This window comes from Crocodylus siamensis, chromosome 2 (genome assembly GCF_052110815.1).
Source record: "Crocodylus siamensis isolate JL-2025a chromosome 2, ASM5211081v1, whole genome shotgun sequence".
In the NCBI taxonomy this organism is placed as follows: domain Eukaryota; kingdom Metazoa; phylum Chordata; order Crocodylia; family Crocodylidae; genus Crocodylus; species Crocodylus siamensis.
In genome coordinates, this window is record NC_143396.1 from 35676324 (window position 1) to 35683318 (window position 6995).

The 6995-nt window shown below is 41.3% G+C and overlaps 1 pseudogene; it reads right to left on the reverse strand.

Moving 5' to 3' along the window:
• Positions 1–4326: 4326 nt before the first annotated feature.
• On the reverse strand, positions 4327–4773 carry LOC149870150 (stathmin pseudogene; annotated as a pseudogene).
• Positions 4774–6995: the final 2222 nt, after the last annotated feature.

The window sequence follows — 6995 nt, forward strand, 5'->3', positions numbered from 1 at the left end:
CCTCCCCCACTATGGGCATGTGGAATAGAATTAGAGAGGGTGAGCACCTAGCCTTCCTTCAAACAGAAGATTTGCCACTCAAGGCATGTCTTTGATGCAGAGGTGAGTGCATCCAGATCAGTCTAGCTGAGGTATGAGCAACTACATTAAGTGAAGGAGTGCTGTATGTGGACTGTAGTAGTTCTTTGTGGAGCAGTGAGCTGAGCTACTCTGATTTTTCCCAGTGAACTCTGATAGAACTTGTTTGTCCTCCTGGGCATGTAGCGGGGGTTGTGAGATGGAACTAGGAAATTATCAGTACTGGAGTGATTTTAGCTCATTGCACAGTGGGCAGATTACCAACTCAAGTGAAAACAGAACCTTGGCTCTAATTGATATTTTCAACTGTGCCAGACTTAAAATCACCGCTATACTTGGCTGACACATTTGTTTCTGTGGACAGAAGAAAAATTAGGAGAGAAAGCTGAGCAATGGTCAAAAAGTATTTCATCTCCAAAGTCCAGATCAATTCTATCCTCCACAGTCCCCGAATCAGTTTTCCCCCACTTTGCATTTCCTGCAGCACCCCACTTTCTCAAGCCAGCGGGGAGCAGCAGCAGAAGCCTCTGTTTACTTCTGCCAGGGATGGGGCTACAGGAAGGCAGGAGGAAAAAAACAAGCTCAAACAAGCAGAAAGAAAGGAGAGCTGGACAACCCAGAGCTACTGGGATCTTGCCCCGTCTCCTTCCCCTCTCTCTTCCTTTCCTCCCAGATGAAAGATTCATGGTAAAAGAAAGCAGAACTCAGCTTGCTTCCCACCGCATCCCTGACTGGCTACTCTTCCAAAGGGGTGGGGAAGAAGGCAGAACAGCCGGTCATAGGGAGTTCCACCCAAGAGGTACCAAAAAATGTGTGCTTATAAAAATTTCTGCTACCTGACATACTTTAAATGCTGCACTTTGCTGAAAACTGAGGATACGTCTGCTGCCAAGATCCAACCTCGGTGGGATATCTTGGAATAAGAGCCTCTTTCTGGAGCACCCTCTAGACAAGTCCAAGTATGAGCACAGAGTGGAAAAGAGTTTCACAATCAATCCCTCAGAACATGGATTGTTAAATATTTATAATGAATTTTAATTTCCTTTGGCATTCCCTTTCATATCCCTTTTTATACACCTTTAAGAATAAAAGTTTTATAATGGAGGAAAAGTTTCATTGGTGAATAACTCTTAAGGTGCAGAGGTCAAAATACAGACAAGTTAAAAGATTTAGTTACAGCTCCAGAGCCATGAGTTCACTCCATACTCATGCCAGAGGTTGCCTACAAGAATGATATACTATAATATCACTCACCCAATGAATCTGGGAGCCTGGGGCAGACCTTTGACCTTCTGACCTACCTGCAGATCCTAGGTGCAAAAATGATCTGTGAGTATTCTGAAGCATTATGTGGTTGGCAAGTTATTTTTTATATGTTTTGCATAGTATGCTTTAAATTGATGAATGCAAGTCTGTCATGCTTATTCACAGGGAATAGTTTCTTACTCCTTGAAACCAGTAAGGTTAGTTTAAGAGGAAGACAGAGTGTACCAAACAATAGCAGAGTCAGACTGTAGAAAAAGTTTCTCACTAAAAACTGATAAATATGACTTTTGACACTATTGTTAATAACTTCCAATATTTGCATAAATGTGTACAGAGATGAATGACTTTAAACAACTGTCACCAATTAAGAGATTGAAAGAAACAAAAGACTAATAACACTTTATAAACCAAGATAGGCACATTAGCATATTCTATTCCATATCATTGTTGTGATGTCAAAAAGACAAATATTTCTGATTACACCTGAAGCAATACTATAACTAATGCAATAAATCACAACAAGGAACTATAGGTTGTTGCTATTGTTTCATACATATGCTCTGATTTTTATATTAGCAGTGTTAGTGAAATATAAACATGAGACTGAATGAAATTTGTTTCAATACTATGTTGCTCAAAGGGTCTCCTTTCAGTGTTAGGCACCATTTCTTCAATCTAGCTAATCAACATGCAGACATTCAACCCAAGCCACATTCATTAGAGAACTCAGATCATTAGAAAAATCTTTTATAGACGTCTAACTTGAGTAGCTGTTTATCTTTTGTGTGGCACCCATGTACAACAAAATCTTCTTTGCCTGCCTGAAGATTTGTGAGATTTTTTTTCAATTAACCTAAGAGAGAAAAATTGCTCACAAGAAGGCTATAAAAAAGTCATTTACTTCCAGTTAACACAGCTCTCTATTAATTAATCCAGCACAACTCGTTTTGAGCAACATACTTTGGGATGCACAAAGCAGTAAAACTGGTGGACCATTAGGGTTGTACAAAAATGAAATCCATTCAGGCAACGCTTAAATATTGTAATCAAACTAATTGGTTTTGTTTATTCTTTTTCTCAGATAAGATCTATCTAGCCCAATTCCTTCTTTGCATATGAAGCAAGCTACAAAGACAAAGGCAAGATTTGCTTGGGTTTAAGAAACTCACCTTAGAAATATCCAGAGGAATAAGAGTGTTTAGAGGCTTATGATGGACCGGGTATTTTCTTTCCCATTAATTTACCCCTGAAGTAACTTAAATGTAGTCTCATTCCAGTTACTTGAAAGGAAGGACAGATTATCAATTAATTTTGCCTAATATTTTTTAGCAGTTATCTGGCACCCTCTGTCCCTGATTCTCAACGTGTTAAGAGAGAATTTTGTATGATCAACATCATCATCAGAGGATATTCGGGGGGTAGGAGGAGGCTCTTGCAAAACACCTTGAGAAGTAAGTTAGGTGTGAGGGGTTTTTTCGGGGGGGGGGGGGGGCTGCTGCTCATTGCATCCCTCACCTTCCTCAAATAAGTACATAAGAGTATGGAGTCTGGGAATTTTGTACTGTCTAATAATTACTGTGGCTTAGACCCTAAGACATATGAGCACATGACAGAATTCAAGGTCAAGGAAGGGAAGAGGAGATGCAAAAGTATATTTAAGGCCACTTGTGGTTTCTTCAAGTGAGGAGTGCTAAGTCCTGGACAGGTCTGAGAGGCAACTCAAGGCAACCTGTTGCAGTAGCTGTTTCTGGCCCTCAGTAGTTGTCCTAGCAGCTAGAGATTTACAGGAAGTATTTAGGTTAGGAACAAACATTACATTTGTCTCTGGATAAAATGGGTTTTTGTCCTGGAACAAAAATATCCTGGGATTGGCATGTATGCACGTCATCCTTTTAATAAGGGTTAGTGAGTAGATGAATGCAGTGCTGCTTTTCTGATATTGATTCAATGATACAATCATGGTATAACTGTTCACACTTAGTTTGCAATATCCTAGGATAATCTGTTACTATTCCTTATCTGGTAATTTTTTTGAGATTTATCGTGGTATAAATGTGATATCTGTTTGTAGCCTAAGTGAAATAAAGGACATGACAAATGACCAGCAGCCAGCAATGAGTTTCTAGGGCAACGGTTTGTTTGTTTTTTAATTTTCCTTTAAAAAAGAGAAATCTTCAATTAGCTAGGCATGCTAGGCTAAAGCTCCCATGTGTATGGAATAAACTAATAGACTTCATGCTTTGGAGAATCAGAGCCCATAGGTACAGTCAAAGTCGCTTCTCTTGTTCACAACTTTTTTTCTGTGCTGTGCTAAATATAATATAAATCCTCTTGGCTTCTCCTTAACCTATGATGTTATCTGCTTTGTCTACAAACTGCAGGTTAGTGAAAATGGATCATATCTGTAACAGATACCATGCTGGGATTACTTATTCAGTAGCATATTGAAGAGCAATAAATAAATACATTATCTTGAGAAGTTTGCTCCAGTTCATCATCCTATTCATGCAAATCCATGAAAAACACTCCCTATACAAAGGCTCAAAAACTGTTGTTCTTTATGAAATAAATTCACAGGTGTTCAGACCTGAAAGAATACTTTAAGTCTAGAAAGCATTCCTGATTGAGAGACTAAAGAGGTTCAATCAATGTAATTAAACCAAGAGGAGATTAAGAGCTAATTTGGCCAGATTTTCAAGTGCAACAGATATTCAATGTGTTTTACTACATATTCCATCATAAGCATGTTTTATGAGCTGATCCAGTACTAGCAATCAACCTAGGCACAAGTGCCCTGCAGTAGAAAAGGATGGAATGAGATAGCTACATGGGAAAGACACTACCTTAGAAAAAGTGAAACATATACTTTACAATTCTTTGTCAATTTTCTAGAAACTTAACAAAGAAAAGAAAACAAAAGAAAAAACATTTGCCAGTCCAGTCTCTGGACATTTAAGGGAGGAGTCAATTGCCAGAATGAAGTCAGTCATTTTCAGCTACACCAATGCTTTTGCCTTCTTTGTTCCTTCACATTTTTTCAGTGTGCTTGTCTTTCTCCTTCAAGCACTCCAGTATAGCAGCCATTTGTGCCTCTTGGTTTTCTTTGTTAGCTTTAATTTTGTGAATGAGCTTCTCTTCTGTCATTATGGTGATATTATTATTTTCTTCAACTGTTTTCTTAAGCGTCTCTTTTTCATGCTCTCATTTCTCAGATAGCTGCTTCAAGACTTCTGCTTCATGAGAGTTGCATCTTTCTTCTGCAGCTTCCAACTTCTTCTGAATTTTTTCCAGTGAGACATCCTTCTTCTTTGGAGGGGAGAGAGGAAATTCTGGGACTGCTTCTTTTGAATGAGGGATTAGTATCTGCTCAAGTGCCTGGCCAGAGGTTCACTTTTCAAGCTCTTTCACCTGAATGTCAGAAGTAGCCATGTCTGAGATGGTAGATGCCAGAAGCATGCTCTGGAAGAACTCCAACCAGCTGGACCTCTGCTCTGTCCATCTACTTGGACTGCAGTATATTTTAAGGAAGGTAGACTTCTTAAATGACAGTAATGGAGGAAACGTAACACCCTGGGGTTGCACTAGTTGTTATGTAGCTCTTGTCTGGAGTAGCTGAGAAAATGTTTTGAAAGATATATATTTTTAAAAGGACTCTTTGAGGTTGGTTAAAATTAAGGCTCATGAACTGTCTTCTCAAAGAATGCCAGGGTAAAAACTTAACTTTCCTAAGGGCCCCAAGAGATGTTACATTCATAGTGTGATAATCATTGTAAATTGTAATATGCCACATGTTCAGCCAAGTTATGGCAGAATAAAATGGAAAAAATAGCTATATAGATGGTCCACATTTAAAATCCCAGAGCCACTGCCCTATCCTAATGATCAGATTGGGATGGACTCTGGGCAGCCCCATGGCCTAGGATTCAGTCCCTGATTCATGGGATTGGTCTGGGGACCTACAGTTGCCCCATTCCACATCCTGAGGCACAGCAGAGCACTGGGATGAGGCACTGGGGCATCGCTAGGGTCTGGAACACAGCTCCCAATGTCTGATCAACGGGATCACATAGGGGACTGTTCCTGGCCCCGGCAATCATGTGACTGGGATCTTGCTGGTGTCACTGGGCATAACCCTAGGTAACTCAGAGGGATGGAAGACCACGAGTGTCGATGAAGCCCCTCTGCTCTAGGCCCAGGCGAACTAGGGCCCCCCCCCTTCCTGAACCTTTTTAACCCTTTCTTTGAACCTTTTGTAACCTCCTGTAATACTGGAAAAACAGGATGAGTAGCAGGCAAGCTGAAACTCCCTAAAACTGTTATCTGTGGAATGCAAGGGTACCGCTCAGAGAGAGAAGGGAGGAGGGAAGGGGGTGGGGGGGTGGAAGCCAACTAGTGGAAAACTACTGCAGAAAGTGACCAGGGTATAAATATACACTGTTGCAGGGCTAGGGGCACAGGATTTGAGACCATACAGTCTCCCTGCGCTTTTTACTTGAGCTCAAATAAACTCTGTCTACTTTTCCCCCCAGTGTGTTTATTGGCGCGACGCACACTGGGCAACAAACCCAATTGTTGCCTCCCTTGGGCACCTTATGCCGGCAACAATCTGAAGAATTTTATTCCCCATTCTAAACATTGCATGTCCTGCCATGGCATGAGGCATTGATTTCTGTGATGGGGCATAAAATTCCTCAGAATTCAATCATGCTAATTTTTAACATCTTTCAAGATCCTATGATACAATGGCCACATCCAGATGAGCACAGCCATGTGGTATGTGGTGCGACAGACCTGTCTGTGGCGACACACACCATACATTCAGGCATCTCCATGTTGCAAGTAGCAGCGCAGGCGGGACTGACCCCAGGAAATCCTGGTGTAAAAAAAACCTGAATGAAAAAAGGCTGGGCAGCGCATGTGGCGGCAGCGCACACTGCTCAAAACAAGAGCCTGGCTGGCCGGAGCTACACTCTGGCTGTGGCCAGGTTCCCAGCTTCAGGAGTGCCATGGCTGCAGCTTCCCCAGGCCCTAGGATCCCTGGTAAGGCTGCTGGAGCCAGCACAGGGTAACCTGCCACATGCCAGAGCACACATGGCACAGGTGTTCCCCAGGGACAAGTAACAACAGCGCAAGGTGTGCCATTGCTACTAGTCCCCAGGGAACCAAACATCTGCGCTCATCTGGATGTTGCCAATGACTTTAACTTCAAACCTTTCTACTAAGAGTCAAGTTGTTAGGAAGACATTCCCTAAGAGGCTTGTTGCATTTTGTTGCATTTTATAAGCCTCCTAGCACCAAGTTCAATGGGAAGCCCTTAGAGGGAATCCCTTGGAGCTTGGAGGCCTCTTTTTACAATGCAGTTTATCTTTTTGGGGTTTTTTTTGGACACTTGCTAATATTTTCAAGAAGCTCAATAACAAATGAGATTTCAGAATGATGCTGCTGGCTCATTGAGTATCTGACTAAAGTAGTAATATCTGGCATATTAACAGGTATTACATCAGTTATTAACAGATATTAAACTCACATCAGTTCTCACTGAATATTATGCTGCAAACAACTCTGCTTGATGTTTGTAAATTTAAAAATATATCTATTGCCCAACCTTCTGAGTAAATAACAATCGCAAGTTAGCCAGAGCCGTGGATCAG